This window comes from Erinaceus europaeus, chromosome 13 (genome assembly GCF_950295315.1).
Source record: "Erinaceus europaeus chromosome 13, mEriEur2.1, whole genome shotgun sequence".
NCBI lineage: Eukaryota > Metazoa > Chordata > Mammalia > Eulipotyphla > Erinaceidae > Erinaceus > Erinaceus europaeus.
In genome coordinates this window covers 75,101,886-75,120,614 of record NC_080174.1, presented here as the reverse complement: position 1 = coordinate 75,120,614, position 18,729 = coordinate 75,101,886, and positions in this window count along the sequence as shown.

The following is an 18,729-nucleotide window of genomic DNA, read 5'->3' as shown; positions in this document are numbered from 1 at the left end:
CTCTGTGCTGGCACTATGAATCCACTGTTCCCGGAGGCCATTTCCCCCATTTTATTGGATAAGACAGAGAGAAATTGAGAGGAGTGGAAGGTAGAGAGGGAAAAAGACAGACACTTGCAGACCTGTGTCATGGTTTGTGAAGCATCTCTCCTGTAGGTGGGGAGCTGGGGTCTCCAACATGGACCCTTGGTGCTGGTCCTTGCACTTCATACTATGTACATTTATTTAACCAGGTGTGCCACCGCCCACCCACTTGCTGTGGTTTTGAACCAGTCACTTTATTATTTTGATTATCTGCAAATCCAAAATTCTCTTTGAGTCTTAACATTAAGTGGATCTTCCAGAAATATAGGTGAGCAGATGTCCTAAGGGCCCATGAGGGTCTCAGGACTTGGCACAAAAATTAATTTTTGTTGAATAAATAAGTGAATGAGAGGTATCTCTATAGGGAACAATGAGACAGACCCTTGACCCTCAAAGAACAAGGTCTTGTACTTTCTCTCTTATTGGCAGGCCCTTAACCTCTATGCCTCCCCAAGAGGTAAAGGGACTTTCACTCTGTAGTGGTAACAGACTGGTAGCATTCTGACTGGTGGATGAGCAAGAGGAAAGACTGCTAAGGGCAAAATGGAAATGCAGACCCTTCTGCAGGGAGCTGTCAGAATGTGCTATTGTGTGAGGAAGCACTTACCCTGTGTGGGGAAAAATGCTGAGCTAGAAGACAGAAGACCCAGGGTTGCCATGGTGTGCTGGAGACCCTGAACAACCTTCTGCCTCCTGAAAGCAGTGCCTACTCTGTGTTTATGTTTTCTTCGTCTCCCTTTACTCCAGGATGATGTTGGTGTATTCTCTGAAGTTCCCTCCAGGATGATTCTGCCAGTCTTCTAACTGTTCTGATTACTCTTCAAGTCCTGCTCCGTATTACTCTCAGCACAGCCTTCTCTAAAGTGCTCTCCTGACCATTGTCTCAGATGGAGCTGCTCTCTGCCATACAGTCTCCACAGTCTCTCTGCCTCTAAGCAGATGTCCATGTAGTCAAGATCAACCAGTCTGAAGTTCCCATTTCAGCACCTGTGTCTATTCTTGCACACACAATTTAGAGTCCAGCCACAGTATTTCCTGAAGCAACCATACTTTATCATTGTGTGTACTTTTGCATGTGCTACTCTTCCTGCAAGTGCATTTTCAACCCCCATCTCAGATATGTTTTTTTCCAGAAGTCAGAGATCAGGGAAGATCAGCCTCAATGTTGCCTGAAATACTTTATTTGGAGAAACAGGGAAAACAGAATACCATCGATATCAGGTTGTAATCATTACTATATCCCATAGTCATCATTGAGTAGTAGAATTTAGTAACACTAAATTTAGTAGGAGAGAAAAGGCACATATCCCTTATCTTTCTACTTTACAAGACTATTGGAAAGATCCAAAGAATGCAAAATCACTTTATAAAAGTAAAATATTCAACCCAGGAGGTGGTATCCCTGGTTAGATCTCTGGACATTGATCATTACATCTGGAGTTTGGTCTCAGGCACTGAATGTTCAAGAGTGATGCTCTGGCTCTTTCTCTCTCGCTCCCTCATGTTAATAAACACATCTTTAACAAGTAAGTCTATGCACTGTTGAAGGTGTGTCACTGTGGTAACCTGATGATGAGGGGGTTTAGGAGCAGAATTCCTCCCTCAATCCTTCTCTCGTTATATCACTTTCTTCCTACTTCTTTCCCTCTTTATTGTTTCCCATTGTTTAAGTCTGAAAAAATGGTCTAGAGTAAGGTGGACAAGATTCAATTGTCCTTGTGAAGAATATTTTCTGCTAAAGAGACAAATAAAACAATGATATTTGTGGTCCGGGAGGCAGCACTGTGGATAAAGCATCGGACTCTCAAGCATGAGGTCCTGAGTTAAATCCCCGGCAGCACATGTACCATAGTGATGTCTGGCTCTTTCTCTCTCCTCCTATATTTCTCATTAATAAATAAATAAAATATTAAAAAACAATGATATTTTTAAAAATCATGATATGGTGACTTGTTATTGGATAGCCTTGATAAATAAGAAGCAAGTGGTTTGGTGGGAAGAGAAAGTCTTCAGAAACTCAACAACTATATCCTCTGTCAGGTGCAGGAAGCTTGGAGCTGTGCAATTTGGTATCTTAAAGCTGCTTGACACCTTTCAAAATTTGTTTGCTGCCAGACTGAGGTATTGAAGTTCAGTTCTGGAGGTGCCTGTGAGGACTAAGTCAAAAGACCTAGCTTATGACTTCCTTGAACTAATTTCATAGAAAAAAATTTATTAAGTTCCCTACTCATCAATACTAAGTGGGGCTTCTAGCTACACATTTATTAATAGTTTTCAGTAACAGTATTTTTATATGTATGCCAAAAAATGTTAAGGGTAACAGACAAGGATTGAGGCTTTGTGTGGGCAAGGGGCAGAGCCTTTTTTCAGTGAAGGCTAGCTACACATCATGATGTGATCTTTCTTTGAAACTTGCTATACAAATATCTAGAATTTTCTAGAACCCTGCATTATTCTTTGCTATGATCAACTATTATAACCAGACTGACTAACTGACCCACGGTTGGTCACTTCTCCTATCTGGGTTTTTCCATCTGTTATAAGAGGATGTTGAACTAAAGAAGTACCCACTGTTAATGTCTAGTACAGAGTAAATTATTTCCAAAGCAGAATCAAAGAACTGTCTAAGGACGTTTTACTTCTCCAACTAATGAGCTCCAACTAGTATTACTGATCTCTATTAATTGAAGTTTCTGAGGCAAAACATTATGACCTTGTAGATTGCAATCATTGTAGAGTAGATAGTGTTCTGGGTATCTTCAAGGTTATGGAAACACAAAGTTCTTGCCATAAGGACCTACAGGCCTGAGTTGGAGGTAGACAATTGGCTAAATATACCCCAGAGGGTATAAACTTTGCACTATTTCACAGTAATGAGACCCATTACAACACATGCCCAAATGTTTCTGTATGAATGTGTGTGCACATGTTTATCTTATAATCTGGATTCCAGTTCAAAGTCTCCAGCAGACTTCTCACCATATGAAACATTCTCTATCATTCACTCTGTGCCTTCAGGGTTGACAGGATTTATTTTTCGTTCTTTTCCTTTCACAGAATATTTACTAACTATTTTTATGAGTCAAAACAATATATATTATTGGTAATCATCACAACTGTTTTAAGCAGTTGATAGCAATCTTCCAATTATACATACTGGGGAGAATAATGTTCATAGAGGTGAAAGTTTGTACATTTGGGAAGTGACTGATCTGTGGGCCTAAAGTCGTGGTCCTTGAACTCTTTTTCTTTCTTTCTTTCTTTCTTTCTTTCTTTCTTTCTTCCTTCTTTCTTTTTGTTATCAGGGTTGATACTTGGCCTTGGTACCAGCACTACAGATCCACTGTTCCTGGTAGCCATTTTTCTTTCCTTTCCTTTCCTTTCCTTTCCTTTCCTTTCCTTTCCTTTCCTTTCCTTTCCTTTCCTTTCCTCTCCTCTCCTCTCCTCTCCTCTTCTCTCCTCTCCTCTCCTCTGTTCTCTTTCTTATAATTGTTTTATTAGATAGGACATAGAAACTGAGAAAGATCATGTCATAGAGTGAAGGAGAGAAAGATATATGCTTGCAGACCAGCCTCTTGCATGTGAAGTGGACCTCAGCTTGTGGGGATCAGGGGTGCAAACCCTGTCACCTGCACTTGGTAAAATGTGCTCTGGCTAATATGCGCTCTTAACTGGGTGCACTATTGCCTGGCTCCCTCCTTAAGCATTTTCCAGGAAACTCTTCAAGCAGAATTTGACTCTCAATTGAGAGTGAAGGAGTAAACTCATGATTGCAGAGCAGGTTCCATCTATCTATGTCATCCAGCTGTCAAATTTATGGGGGAATTATTCAGAAGACTGTTCAAACACGGTTTTCAAATTTTAAAGAGGCTAGGAACCACCTGGGGTATCCCTTACATTTAGAGTTTTCCCCACTACACTAAGAAATTCTGAATTTGGGGCTTAGAGGTTGTCCAGAGACATACCTAAGAAGCAAAGGCTCATAGTTTTGAGCAGAGTTTAGTATTTGGATTCTCGAAATTATTTCTCTCATGTCTTGGGTAGCCCCTCCCTCCTGGAGTTTACAAATCCATAATATTTCAGAAAATAAAGTAGTAGTTGTATTTATATCTTGGAAAAGATAGAATATCCCACAACAAAACATTAGTAAAAACTGTTGGAGAGAGTAGTGTAGACTAGAGTCATGCCCTACTCACATCCTGCACCCAGATTTGAGTTTACAACCTAAGGTTTTCAAGGTAAAATGTCTTGATGACAGCAGGTTTATTTATTCAAACAACTACATCACACAGATGAACATAATTCGTCCGATTTCTCATCCCATTGCAAGTCACAGAACAATTGATAAATCCTTTTTCTGCAGGTGTGCAGGGCAGGCAGATTGGAAGTAAGCATTAGTCCTCCAGGCTTTAGCCTCAAGACTGAGAGACAACTGATGTACGGTGTATCTGCAGTCGCATCATGCTGTCCTTGATTCCAGGAGTGTCCTTAGTCTTTACAACTGAGAGTCCAGGACTGTTAGGGTCTGTCTTACTGGGTGGATAACCCCTTTCCCTCTGACAAAAAAACAAAAACAAAAACAAACAAACAAAAAACTGCTAAAAGGTAGAGATCCCAAATGTAGGGACTGAAGTAGATATTTCTCTTCCCGTATGGAAGGAAAATGTGGAACCGGGATTCTTTTGTCAATACAACCCTTTCTCAACAGCAACCCAGACAGATCTTGTTCCACTTCCTGCAGATGCTACTATCCATTGCAACAATGTGCAGGAACTGACTACTGAGGCACAAGAGTGGTGAACAAAACCAACCTGGGCTCTATCCTCACTGAGCTGTCATTCCAGTTGGGGGAAGATTCAAACCCTACCAAGTAAGCAGTGAAAATAGTAACTGCTTGTGAAAACTGGTATGAAAATAATCAATGAGGGATGGAAGCAGAGACATAATAACAGAAGAAGCCTATTTATATAAGAGGGTGGGGAAAAATCTCTCTGTGGACATAATTTTTAGACACATAATATAATAAAAATTGAAATTATAGTACAGTTTTGAATACATTCTGGGAGTAGAGATAAGAAAGTGATGAACTTCCCAGGAAACTGAAGACTTGTCCAAAGTTATGAGATGGGTTATAGTCAAGTCCTGGCTAGAATAAGGGGCCAGAGATGTTTCGTTTTCTTAAAACCTTTATCTTGCTTCTTTTATTCTTCTGTCTTGGATCACTTCCTCTGGATTAGATCTCCTGGTGGGGGAGAGCTGTCTTCAAAGAGCCAGTCTTTATGTCTTGGAAGAAGAATCAAAGGTCACTGAAAAGAAAACATGTGTCACACTACATGTCTCTTCAGAAAAGACAATGAAAAAATTTAAAATAGACTCAGTTTAAGCTTCAAGCATTTCTTGCCTTTCAATGGGTTTCCCTAGTCTATGAGACAGATAAACATATGGAGAACAGTCTATAGATTGTGAAGCCATGCACACATGCTAGAAATTATCAGGTACCTGACATACGGTGCAGTGTGAAGAGTTTTTCTTTTACCTTTAGAAAATCACTACTCTCTTATCTAAGAGAATTAGAAACAAAAGTGGGCTTGCTTCCCAAGTGTCGAGAGCTCCTACAAAATGCTCTCTTCTCATCCTCCCTTTTATGTTTTGCAAGGACAATCAGCTGCCAGAAATGTGTCAGTTGAAGCAGTCCTTCACATCTTATTTGGATAAAGCTTAAATTATTACCACACCAGTCTTTGTACACTTCCCCCCCTTAGAGTTTCTAAGAATGGTCCAAACCAAGCTCACCAAACCAGATTTCTACCAAAGTACTTTCAACACCTTTAAAACATCAGAGGCCAAAGGGACTGTGAAGGACTAAAAGGAATGAGGAAACACAGCAGTTTCTCATGATTCCTAACCCACAGATTCTTCCAGGCAGTCTTCCTAGGTTTATTAGTGACCAATGAGGATTTAATTAATATGCCTGCCACTTGAATATGGAAATCACACGAGTTCCTTAGTCTTTTCTGTTTGTCCTTTACGACAAAGCATTAGTTAAAAGCACTAGAGTCACAGTGCCCTATAAGCTTCAAGGCACAGGAGAAAGAACAAAGAAGGAGGATAAAAATAATAAATGAGGGGAGTGGGGCAGTAGCGCAAAGGGTTAAGCACAAGTGACTCAAAGTGCAAGGACCTGCATAAGGATCCCTGTTCCAGCCCCTGGCTCCCCACCTGCACAGGTGTCACTTCACGGGTGGTAAAGCAGGTCTGCAGGTGTCTATCTTTCTCTCCCCCTCTCTTTCTTCCCCTCCTTTTTCCTTTTCTCTCTGTCCTACCCAACAATGACATCATCAACAACAACAACAATAATCATAACTACTACAGCAATGAAAAAATAGTAAGGGCAACAAAAGACAAAACAAATTTAAAAAATAGTGAATGGGAAATGGTGAAAGATGATGTTAAATGAAATATTGGAGGATCACAGAGGGAGCAGAGGCAGACAACTTTTTTTGATAGAGGAATAAGGATATAGCACGTCTTTTCATGGAACCTGGAAGAGACGGTATTTAGATTTAGGTCTTTTTCAAAAATGGCAGAGGTTTCATACACAGAGCTTGGATGTGAAAGGGGAAATCAAAAGCAGTGGTTGATGATCTATTTTAAGTGAAGCATAAACAGGAAGAATAAAGACTACATAAAGAAGGCCAGGCAGTCGCACACCAGGTAAGCACACATTGTAGGAAGAATCAATGAAGAATATTCTGGAAGAGAAAAATGACTTAGTTGCCTGCCACATAAAATTCACTGAAAAGGAATATAATGGCAAGATGCTCTGTAACAAGTGAGAGTAGTTATTATTATTATTTTTTGATAGAGACAAAGAGGCTGAGAGTGAAAGGGACTATAGCACTGAAGATTCTGTTAATGCTGTGGGGGCTGGGATCAAGCTTTGCACACTCTCCAAGTGAACTATTTTGCTGACCCAGAATTCAATTTTTTTATATTTATTCATTCCCTTTTGTTGCCCTTGTTTTTTATGGTTGTAGCTATTATTGATGCCGTCGTTGTTGGATAGGACAGAGAGAAATGGAGAGAGGAGGGGAATACAGAGAGGGGGAGAGAAATATAGACACCTGCAGACCTGCTTCACCGCCTGTGAAGCGACTCCCCGGGGCTCGAACCTGGATCCTTAAGCTAGTTCTTGTGCTTTGCGCCATGTGCACTTAACCCACCGTGCTACTGCCCAATTTCAATTTTAAGTTGATGTTGCCCATCTAACATTTTTTGATAGAAACAGTGAGGCTGAGATCCTGGAGAGAGAGAGAAAGAGAGAGATAGAGAGACAGAGAGAGAGACACAGAGAGAGAGAGACACAGAGAGAGACACAGAGAGAGAGATACTACAGTATCTAATTTTCCATACAGATATGTTGCCATCAGGGTTGTTGTTGGGGACTGGTGCCTGCACTACAAATCCTCTACTCCTGCGGCCATTTTTTTTCCCATTTTATTGGACAAGACAGAGAGAAATCGGAGGGGAAGACAGAGAGGAGGAGAGAAACATAGACACCTGCAGACCTGCTTCACCACTTGTGAAGCATCTCTCCTTGCAGGTGGGGAGCTGGGGGCTTGAACCCAGATCCTTGTGCGAGACCTTGGGCTTCATATTATGTGCACTTAACCTGGTGCACCACCACCTCACCCCCTCAAATCTTTCTTCAATGCAGTGGAGTGGTCTTGAACATGGACTATGCATTTGGCAAATCAGCACACCATCCAAACAAGCTATTTTGCCTGTCCTGCATTTAATTTGGAATATATCACAAACCCTCTGAGTTTAGTGTTTCTCACTGATTATAAAAATGCTTGCCATTCAGAGTGACAGAGAGATTTTATGTGCTACTTTATATACAGGTGCTTATATCTGAAACAGCTGCTGAAAATCTGCACCCAATATTACCATGGAGTGCAAGGACTTCCTCCTATCAACAAGTGTATCTCTGATATTAGCTGGGTTCCTAAAATTCAATCCAATTCTGGCAAGAGCTACCTGGAAATAGCATCATATTTCAAGGTTAATGTTTCAGTCTTATCATACTGACCACCCTCCCCAAACACACACAAAACACACACTCCGCTGCACACACACACCTGAAATAGATCAGCTTGCCATCCGTGCTTCTAATCTATTGGTGACAAACTGGAAGACACTCCATTCTTAGTTCCTTTTACTTTTCTGGGGGGTGGGGTGGCTCAGAAAACTGAGGGAAACAAAAAAGTCTTTTCCTTACTAGATTAGTTTATTTTAAACAGGTGTGCTGAATCCTGGTACTAGGACGTTGGTGCTATGTGGAGTGTGGTATCTAAACTTACTGAGATCTGATTCTATGTTCCTGAAAATTTATATAGCTTTGTAAATCAATGGTAATAAAAAAAAAATAGGCCCTAGTCTGAGGAAAAAGGTATGATACTTCCATGCTTCCTCTGTGAATGTCACTTTCCCTAAATCTCCACTTCTTCTTCTACCTGAAAGTTCTTTCTCTCCCTCCCTCTCTTGCAAAAGCTTCATGATGTAGCCCTATCTGATTCAATTATTAGTCACTAACAACTGATTGGATCACTAAACCTTGTCCCTTCCTGGGAGTGGGGTCTTGGGGTGGGGCTGAATGCTCCTACCTTCTAGTCCCATGATTGGTCTCTGTCAACCATCATTAGATGCTTTCTAAAACGTGTCTCATTAACATAACAGAGGATCTCTTCAGAATGCTCCTTATTTTAGAAATCCCAAGGTTTTTTCTTTTTTTTAGAAGTTTTGTGCTAGCAAAAGGGAATAAAGACCAAATAAATATTTATTCTAAATAATAATAATGATAATAATATGTTTTTCAATGTGTTTGAGACATTTGTTTCTCACTCTCAAGGGCTGAATGATACCGGAGATGGAAATCTGAACATGTTGATAATAACTGGTCTTGGAATCACAATTTGGGCATTATTATTTATTTTTCATTTTATTCGACAGGATGGAGAGAAATTGAGAGGGAAGGGGGGAGATAGAGAGGAAGATAAGACACTTGCAGACTCGCTTCACCACTAATGAAGCATCAATGCTACATGTGGGGAGCAGGGGTTCAAACCCGGCCCTTGCACGGGTCCTTGCACTTAGTACTGTGGGCACCACTGCCCAGCCCCCGTCTTGGTCAACTTACTCCAGCCAAGATCATCACTGAGTAGCCCTCCTCCTGTAGACTCTTAGGCAGAAAAATAAAATAATAAGAGTAGGTGAGATCAATAAAGTCCAGGCCCAGCTAGCAGAGGACCCAATCAATTCTATATGTTTCTGATTAATAACAGATGGTTATTATCTTAAGTCCCTAGGTTTCAGCATGCTTTGTTATGTCACAAAACTACTAGATACACATAATGATTATGATAAAATTTAAAGTGGTAGTTTTCCATTGGACTGGAAACATTTGTGTCATTGGGATAGTCATGCTTTATAAGGAAGGGGACTATATGCAAAGTCCTAATCTACTAAGGAAATGGAAGCTTTCTCACCAGGTTATACTTGATCTAAGAAGGCCACCAGGTATGGCCCACACAAGTTATGAATAGCAGCATTCTAGGGGACCCATGAATACCCTGACCAATGTAATATGTGCTTTCTAGGATGAAGGGTGGCCCCTAGAATTAATCAGGCTAATGTGTATAATGTCCCTGGTGTACAGTTGATACAAAATAAACATCTGCTTTGATAATTACGTCTCAGTATTGACATATTTTACTATGTTGTATTTTATGATTATTAATACTTAATTATCAAATAAACCTCCATTTTCCCATCAGAAAGGTGTCTGTGGAGTGGTGATAGTGGAAGTGGTGGGGTAGGTGATCTAAAAATCTAAAAGGTTCTTTCCAGCATGGTTATGCTGTGATTCATGAGCTAACACAAATCGTCTCATAAAAAGAAGCCAAAACACATGCCCCAACAACTCCTTTGGTGGAACTGGGGACACAGCCCCAGCAGAGCAGCACGGCAGGCCATCCGTCAGGCGGCACGTCAGCAGCCTGAGAGGCAGCCCATAAAGCTGCCAAAGCTGCCAAAGCTGCCCTTTGCTTTGCCCCAATCAAAGAGGAGGCAGAAGCCCAGCCTCTGTGCCACTAAGGCAGGAAAGAGACTGCTCAGTGTTCTGAACCGGATGGGTGTGAAGAAGTAAAACAGTTAATGCCCGTTGAGGTCACAAATAACTCTTGTGGTTGAGATCTGAAGCGAGCAGCGTAACAAACTGAAAAGCTGATGAGATGCCTGCCTTTTCCCCAGCAGTCACTATCCCTGCACCCTCCCTAGCTCCTGAGATGGAAAGCTGAGTTTTTAGTTCTTGAGCAGAACTGTACTAAGAGCCAATGAAACTTTGAAAAGGATTTTGAGACTGGGGGAAGGTTGAATTCCTCTGCCTCTGGATTTTCCACTCCTCAGCCTTGTGACCTTGAGTGCTGGTGTCTGAACATTATTCCAGAAGCTCTGATTAAAGCATCCTGAATTGGGACAGGGCTAGAAGAATCACTTAGTATTTTGCAAGTGATTCTTCTTGGCAGCCAGGACTGACTTAATCATTTTGGACTTTCAGTCCTTTATCTGCCAAACATAGTGCACGAAGACCTAGGTCCAAGCCCCTGGTCCCCATTTGCAGGGAGAAAGCTTCACAGAGTGGTGAAGCAGGGTTACAGGTGTCTCACTCTGTCTCCTTCCCTATTTCCCACTCTTCTCAATTTCTGTCTCTATTCAATAATAAATTAATGAATTAGAAAGTTAACTATAGGGGGCCGGGTGGTGGCACAGTGGGTTAAGCGCATGTGGCGCAAAGCGCAAGGACCGGCATAAAGATCCTGGTTTGAGTCTCGGGCTCTCCACCTGCAGGGGAGTCGCTTCACAGGCAGTGAAGCAGGTCTGCAGGTGTCTATCTTTCTCTCCCCCTCTCTGTCTTCCCCTCCTCTCTCCATTTCTCTCTGTTCTTTTTTTTTTTTTCTATTTTTTTTTGTTGTTGTTGTTGCCCTTGTTGTTCCATCATTGTTGCGGTTATTGTTATTGTAGTTGTTGTTTAGGACAGAGAGAAATGAAGAGAGGAGGGGAAGACAGAGAGGGGGAGAGAAAGACAGACACCTGCAGACCTGCTTCACCGCCGGTGAAGCAACTCCCCTGCAGGTGGGGAGCCAGGGGCTCGAACCTGAATCCTTACTCCAGTCCTTTGCGCTTTGCACCACCTGTGCTTAACCCGCTGCGCTACCGCCCGACTCCCCATTTCTCTCTGTTCTATCCAACAACAAACAAAGTCAACAATGGCAATAATAATAACCACAGCGAGGCTACAACAACAAGGGCAACAAAAGGGGGAAAGAATGGCCTCCAGGAGCGGTGGATTCATGGTGGAGGCACCGAGCCCAGTAATAACCCTGGAGGAAAAAAAAAAAAAAAAAAGAAAGTTAAATATGGGAAGTAGGGCGGTAGAGCAGCAGGTTAAGCACATGTGGTTCCAAGCGCAAGGAGCGCCTTAAGGATCTCGGTTTGAGCCCCCGGATCCTCACCTGCCAGGGACTTACTTCATAGGCGGTGAAGCAGGTCTGCAGATGTCTATCTTTCTCTCCCCCAACGACATCGATAATAACTACAACAACAATAAAAAACAAAAGCAATAAAAGGGAAAATTAATAAAAAATTTTACAAAAAGGAAGTGCTACAGGTTAGATTGGAAGGACTAAAAATAACAACACAAAGTGTTTGAAGCAACTCCCGTGAGACCAGTGTTTCTGCAGCCAGGAACAGAGATAAGCATTTGCTTCTGACTGATAACTACTCTGAAACCCTATTTCAGCTCACACCTAAATCAGCTCTCTGAGGCCAAGACTGTGCTGCTGAGAAACTATTGTGAGGTACACAAGAACTATTTGAAGGTGTCCACAATTGGGAAGCAAGAAGGAGGCATTTTTCTTAAGTTTGAGAGAAAAGCTTTAGATCCAAGGCAATTTATAAACTGTGGAAGAAATCTTCTGAAAGCAGAAAAACAGCCAAGTTTGAAAACATACTCCCTAAACTGGAAGAGGGCTAAAAGCATGGACTGAAATGTATGACCAGGAGCATTCAAAGACATTTGTGGAAAATAAGCAGACATTCACAGAGAGTATGTGGCAGAGCAAAGGGAACTTCATCAGCTAGAGAAGGAGCCAGTCAAGCAGGAAAGACAACTGAAGGGCCAGGTGGTGGTGCACCTGGTTGAGCACACATGTTACAATACACAAGGTCCCAGGTTCAAGTCCTTGGTCCCCACCTGAAGAGGGAAAGCTTCTTTGCAAGTGGTGAAGCAGGGCTGCACCTCTCTCTCTCTCTCTTTCTTCCTCTCTATCTCCCCCCTTCCCTCTAGCTTTCTAGATGTCTCTAGCCAATAAATAAATGAAGATAAAGAAAAAGAAGATTTAAAATGTAAGAAAGAAAGAAAGAATGGCAACTGAAGAACAAGCAGTTGGCTATGGAAGAAAAGCTCTGTGGCAGGCCTCCCAGGATGGCCAGCAAGTTATAAGGACTGGCACAAGGATTTTGCTCAATTCATGTTGTAGCTATGATATATTTGCTGTCACCTGAAGACTGCACCCACCACACAAGTCAGCCTTCCTCCTGATGAGGTTGTCTGTGTCTGAAGCTCAGATGGTCTAACCTTTGGCCAAAGAAGTGACAGGCTGGGAGCACCCTTATTAATTGTGAATAGGGTTGTGCTAATGTGTGATGATGCCTCTCTGGGTGCTTGTGTGCCTGATGGCTCTCTCCAGTTTTCTTCTGGGTCTTGTCCCTCATCCCCTGTGGGGGAGAGGGTCTTTGAGGGGGCTGGGCTGTGTCTGTCATGGAATCTGAACCTTGCACATTTTAGATGGGGGGGCTGCTCCTTCGGCCATCCATCTGGCCACTACCAATTACCTTCCTGAAGCTCAAATGATTCACAGAGGCTTCCTGGTACAGTGCTGAGTCATCCCTCTGTGTAAATGTTTTTAAATATATTCTTAAATTAAAATACATATATTTTAAATTAAAATACATATATTTTCTTGCAAAAAAAAAAATCCCTCCTTTAATTGGCCAAAGTAAAGCCATGACATTTCATTTGGTAAGCTGCTCAGAATTAGAAAAATCATTCCATTTGGCCCAGCCCATAATGCCTAGAGCAAAATTTCCAGACAATTCTAATCCATCATGCTGTTCTTATAAACAGTATTAAAAAAACGTTTTCAGTGTCCAAAATATGACACGTTCAGTGCAGAACATGTCAGAGCTGGATGTAACTGTTCTGTCCTTGACAGGATATATATATATGAAAAGAGAAAGGAGATATATAGAGATTATATATAAAGATAGGTATAGATATAAATATATATGGAGAGAGAGAGAGTTGATAAATGTAAAAATAAGAGCACTGCTCAGCTCTAGTTTATTGAAGTGCTAAGGATTAAACATGGGACTTCAGAGCCTCAGGCATGAAAGTCTTTTGCAGCATTATGCTGTCTCTCTAGCCCCCATCTCATTTCCATACCACACTAATCTGTTTGCTATCCATCTAATAGTATCTTTTCTATCTCAGCACAGATTCTTTCCTCAGTTGGTAATTACCTTCTTCATTTTACCTCTCTGAGGAAATTAGCATCTACTATTAGAAAAATACATTGTGAGGTGGGGGTAGATAGCATAACTGTTATGTAAAGAGACTTTCATGCCTGAGGCTCCAAAGTCCCAGGTTCACTCCCCTGCACCACCATAAGCCAGAGCTGAGCAGTGTTCTGGTGTTAAAAATAAAAAGAAAAAAAAAAAGAAAAATAAATTGAAATGTTCTTTGCTAAGTTTTCTCATCCTTCAGGCTTCCCATCTTGGGCTCCATTTGTACTACTGAAATCCTCTGTCTCTGATATACCACCAGTATGTAACAAAATAGATAGAAATAAAATTTGATTCTCTGCCACCTTGGGAAATCCAGATATTAGACGTTTCTTTTTACTGTTCATTATTTAATTGAGGCAGCACTGCTTTTAGTAGTATATGCTTTACTTACACCATGTATGGTTCAGTTGTTTGTGTAAACTACAACATGATTACCAGCAAAGTTCTGGTTTCCATCCACCACTTTACCTACTTCCCTTTCCATGATCTACTCTCTATATTTAATATAGTAATTGCCTTCATTTTTTCACTTAGACCCCAGTTAAGAGAAAAGGAAAATACTTGGTCTTATCCTTTTGTATTGATCATTGGCCTGGATATTCAGACCCTGTTCATATCCTTATTAATTAACTTTGGCTCTTACTCCTGATACAATGCTTTAGTAAATATGTGCTCTATGCTATATTGTAACTTCAAAAAACTTACTATTTATTTATTTATTTATTTTGCCTCCAGGGCTATTGCTGAGGCTCAGTGCCTACACTACGAATCCACTGCTCCTGGGGGCTGTTTCTCCCTTTTTGTTGCCCTTTGTTGTTACCGTTGGTGCAGGCACCGAGCCCCAGTAATAATATTGATAATATTATTACTGTTGTCATTGCTATTGTTTTTGCATAGGACAGAGAGAAGTCACAAGAGAAGGGGAGACAGAAGGAGAGAGAAAGACAGACACTTGCAGATCTGCTTCACTTCTTGTGAAGCAACCCCCCTGCAGGTGGGGAGCCGGGGGTTCCAACCAGGATCCTTACACTGGTCCTTGCGCTTCACTCCATGTGCACTTAACCCACTGCACTACTGTCTGACCACCCCCCCAATTTACATTTTAATGTACTGTATATACTTCTAATGTCTAGACTTATCATCTGGCAGTACACGATATTTTGTACATTACTATACAAACCATATCTTATTATACATGACTCCTAATGTACCACATTTATGCTTTCTTGCTCCTTCTCCTAATCCTAGACTGGTCAGTTTAACAACTCATCAAACTCATTTGCCTGATTTCTCTCCAACTACTTGATTTGACTAATGATAGCGACCAGTCTATCCTAGGCTTCTTTTTCCTATTTATGGGTCTTCAAAGGTGCATCTCCTGCTGAGACCTTCACCCACTTCCCTTTATTTTCTGCTCTTGGAAGGCTAGGCCTTAGAAAGGACACATATGCCCACTATCACCAAACCCGACTGTGGCCAATGATAATTTTTTCTAATGAGATGCAGTAATGAAGGAATTTCCATATTCTTTGAATGTTAAGAAGCCCGGTTTTAGCAGAGCAACAAAGAGCCAGAAACTTTTTTTTTTTCTTTTCTCCAGGGTTATTGCTGGGCTCGGTGCCTGCACCATGAATCCACCGCTCCTGGAGGCCATTTTCCCCCCTTTTTGTTGCCCTAGTTGTTGCAGCCTCGTTGCGGTTATTATTGCCATTGTTGATGTTGCTTTGTTGTTGGATAGGACAGAGAAAAATGGAGAGAGGACGGGAAGACAGAGAGAGAGGGGGAGAGAAAGATAGACACCTGCAGACCTGCTTCACCGCCCGTGAAGCGACTCCCCTGCAGGTGGGGAGCCGGGGGCTCGAACCGGGATCCTTATGCCGGTCCCTGCGCTTTGCGCCATGTGCACTTAACCCACTGCGCCACCGCCAGACTCCCAGAGCCAGAAACTTTAAAGAACTGGAGACTTCAAATAGAAAATTCCTAGTGATTTTTTATTCTACACATTATAGGGAAATATGCCAGTTACCTCACACAGGCATGACACAACCAAGTGGCCTCTCCAGCCCATTTTTTTTTTTAATTATCTAGTTAGAATGAAAGATAGGAGAGAAATATAATTAGTGAGAAAGAAGAGAGACAATCTATGGAGTTTCCTTGGTACTGTGCATTGTGTCTTCACGTGGTACAGGGGATTGAACTCAGGGTTTCATACATAGTAAGACATACATTCAACCCACTAAACTGTCTCCTGCTGTTTCCTAAGTCATCTGCTTTTTAAAATTGTATAAGCATGTAGTATCCTCAGCTAATAACAGAGTTTTCATTATTTTAAAATAAGTTTTGTGGGTAGATGTATGTGATTCCGAATACCATTAGTGCATGTTTACTTACTGTATTACCTTGGTAAGACACTTAGCTGCTGAAAACCAATGCACTACTGATCTGTCAAAGAACAATGTCTCATCACCATCATTGAAACTTTGTGGGGCAAAAACTGAGCCAGTTATAGCCAAAAGTCTAGCACAGAGGCATCACCAAGTCAGTATCCTTCACACACTGAGTGCCTTTTTTTTTTTTTCTTAACAGTCTTAGCCATATTCCATTCTGGGAAAAGTTTCTCAGTCATGAGGACTGCTTAAAAGTTTAGTGAGAACCAGGCATGAGTGGATGCTTGAATGTCAGTCAGAGGAGTTCATATCTGTGATGGGCTAGCTTCTAATTGCCTATGACCTTGATAGACATACAACTGCTTTGTTTTAAATATATTATTATTTATTTATTATTCATTCATTCATTAGATGGAGGCAGGTATTGGGAGGGAAGGGAGTAGACAGAGATGCTTGCAGTATTGCTTCACCACTTCTGAAACTTCCCACCTATAAGTGAGGACCAGGGTCTTGAACCTGGGTCCTTACACAAGTTAATATGTGCACTTAATTGGGTGTGCCACTACCCTGCACCCCTTCAGCTGCTTTAATTTTTTGCATAGCCATCCAGTTTCACCATGTTCACACTGAATCATTGCACCACAGGGATCTTGAGAGAACTCTGCCTGAACTTCTGCAGGTAGGAAAGGGAGGTGGATTTCAGGGAATAGTTGTTTAGAAGTCTCATAATGAACTATTCTATGCTGAGAATATTTCAAAGAGATTTTGTATTCTTTCTTTCATTTCATGTATAATTACAGTGTATGTATGTACCTGTGTGTATAATTACTATGATTTTAGCTGCTACTATTATTAGTGTTTCATTATTACTGCTTCTCTTATTGTGATTATTACTATTCCTGTTACCATTACTGTTATTTAATAATAATGATAGTTGATGATAGTCATAGCAGAGTGATTAGTGATGGTCATTTTAACGAGACTTGCTTCAAAGCCAAGTCCAGTGAGGGGTTTTGTTTGTTTATTTTTATTATAGCATTGGAATGCAGATAATAATCTCATGGCTTGGTGCTGGGAATTAGATATGTTAGTATTCTTGAATAGACCAGAGACATATTTATCAGGTTAAGTGCTATATTGATTGTAATTATTGACATTATACATACACACACACACACACACACACATATATATATTTAAAGAGAAAGAGAACAAGACTAGAACATTAAAGCTGCCTTCAGTGTGGTGGGAGCCAAGTTCAAACTGTGATTGTGCATAATACAAAACAGTGCACTATATAGTAAGATATTTCACTGATTCAGTATGGTATTAATAGTGATATTAGAGTGTACAGTAATGCCGTATCCTTAATTATAGACTAAGGGATTCAGCCTTTAATAGTTAGAATGCAATAGCATTGTAAATGTTCAGCACTACTTACAATTTACTATTTATGATGGTTTGCTCATCATCAAAATCCCTGTGGTTAAAAGTTTCAGTAAAGGCATATTGATATTGGATGGCTATTAATAAAATCACAGAGATCTGTGACTGTCCATTTGAAAATCATGTTTGGAAATCTCTGTCTACTGTGTACTCTGGAAAGCAATTAAAGAAGGCAGACAATAGTTGTGGGCCACAGGTTTCTTGCTTTTTTTTTTTTAATTTTTTATTTATAAAAAGGAAACATTGAGTGAACAATAGGATAAGAGAGGTACAACTTCACACAATTCCCACCACCAGAATTCTGTATCCCATCCCCTCCCCTGATAGCTTTCCTATTCTTTAACCCTCTGGGAGTATGGACCCAAGGTCATTGTGGGTTACAGAAGGTGGAAGTTCTGGCTTCTGTAATTGCTTTCTCGCTGAACATGGGTGTTGACAGGTTGATCCATACTCCCAGCCTGTCTCTCTCTTTCCCTATTGGGGAAGGTCTCTGGGGAATCAGAGCTCCAGGACACATTGGTGGGATTGTCTGTCCAGGGAAGTCTGGTTGGCATCATGCTAGCATCTGGAACCTGGTGCTTGAAAATAGAGTTAACATACAAAGCCAAACAAATTGTTGACCAATCGTGGACCTCAAGGCTGGAATAGTGCAGATGAAGAGTTGGGGGCTCCTCCATTTTGTAGATAGCTAGTAGGCATATTTTAGTCATATTCCAAAGGGCCTGTGGCTATACTAGTGTTTTTTCTTTCTTTCTTTCTTTCTTTGTTTCTTTCTTTCTTTCTTTCTTTCTTTCTTTCTTTCTTTCTTTCTTTCTTTCTTTCTTTTTTTGGCCACAGGTTACTTAAGGGAAGAACAACATGGTTAGATTGATCAGCTGAAGATGGTGGTATCTTGAAGCAGTGACTAGGAAGTGAAAACTACTATGGGAGGCAGGGACCAGTTGAGAAGCTTCTATAGACATCTAGGAGAGAGAAGGTGTTAACTGATTGTAGGCTAGTCCATATGACACTGAAAGGGAGAATAATTAATGTAGTAGGAGTCGGGGCTGTGGGCATGCTGACCACTTCTTTTCTTGTAACTTAAGCCATAAGGTTCTATCCAATCCTATTCTTGGGTATAACCACT